The sequence below is a fragment of the Sinocyclocheilus rhinocerous genome, unplaced genomic scaffold (genome assembly GCF_001515625.1).
Source record: "Sinocyclocheilus rhinocerous isolate Xijiao unplaced genomic scaffold, SAMN03320098_v1.1 scaffold1564, whole genome shotgun sequence".
NCBI classification, from domain to species: Eukaryota; Metazoa; Chordata; class Actinopteri; order Cypriniformes; family Cyprinidae; genus Sinocyclocheilus; species Sinocyclocheilus rhinocerous.
Window position 1 is genome coordinate 675921 of NW_015638982.1, and position 1087 is coordinate 677007.

Here is a 1087-nt window from a genome sequence, read left to right on the forward strand (position 1 = left end):
ATATATCTATGGTGTAGACAGCATCACTGATTACGAGTTCTATAGTATTCCGGTGCGGTGTGTTCTCGCGTCTGGTGTAGACACGGTGTAACATTGGTTTTGCTTTGTTTCACAGAACTAATCGTTGCCTGGGTTGCATACCTATTGAGTACGGGCGTGTTTGTTTTGGTGATTTCAAATGTCAACATTGGCTACCAGAAATCGCTTACCCCACCTTTAAAACTTGTTTATACATTTCCGATATACATGTATATATATATATAAAAAAAGATTTAATAATGAAGTGTAACTAGTCAACTTTTGCGAAAATTAAAATACTACTCTTTGAAACTTTAAAGGTTGATAAAATGTATAAAATAATTAAAAAAAAAATAATACTTTTTTAAATATTTGGCCTTGTGTGTAATCTGTAGGCTACGTAAATCTGTAACGTCATTAAGGGGCGCACGTGAGTTCGTTTGGAGTTCGCCTGAAGTTTTGCACCGTTGAGCGTAACAAGTGTTACAACTGCTCGGGTTCAAAGCAAGGTAAGTCATTTAAAACAAGTTTTGTGTAATATTAACCGAAAGTCAAATGTTATTTGATATGTTTTGTCGAAGATGTCGACGATTTGTTCTCAATGGGTTGTGTTTCGATGTTGCTAGTTCAAATTCAGGTAACGCCATCCAATTAACATGTAGGACAAGTTGTATGAACTCTCAAAACGTATGAGTTTATAACATCGAGGTGTTGTTTTAACTGTTGCGTTGTCTGACATAAAATATGTGGGTTGGTGGATGACATTACCAGCAAATTCAGTTAGCCTATGTAATTAGCATGAAGATGAGTAGCCTATAATTAGGCCTTTGACATTTTCGCTAGTTGTGCGTGGTAAACTTGTACAGCTAGTTTAGTTCATTTCTAAATATATTGACTGGAAGATACACAAGTGGTTGTGTGTGCATGTAGTAAATTTAAGATGAAATGTTTGTAAAATGTATTAATAGTGTTAAGGTTGAGGAAGGAGACACTGCATGTGCTTATAGGTTTATCAGAAAAAAGCACGATGTATGTACTTATTTAGTCATAGCGTTGTTTTGTATAAAGT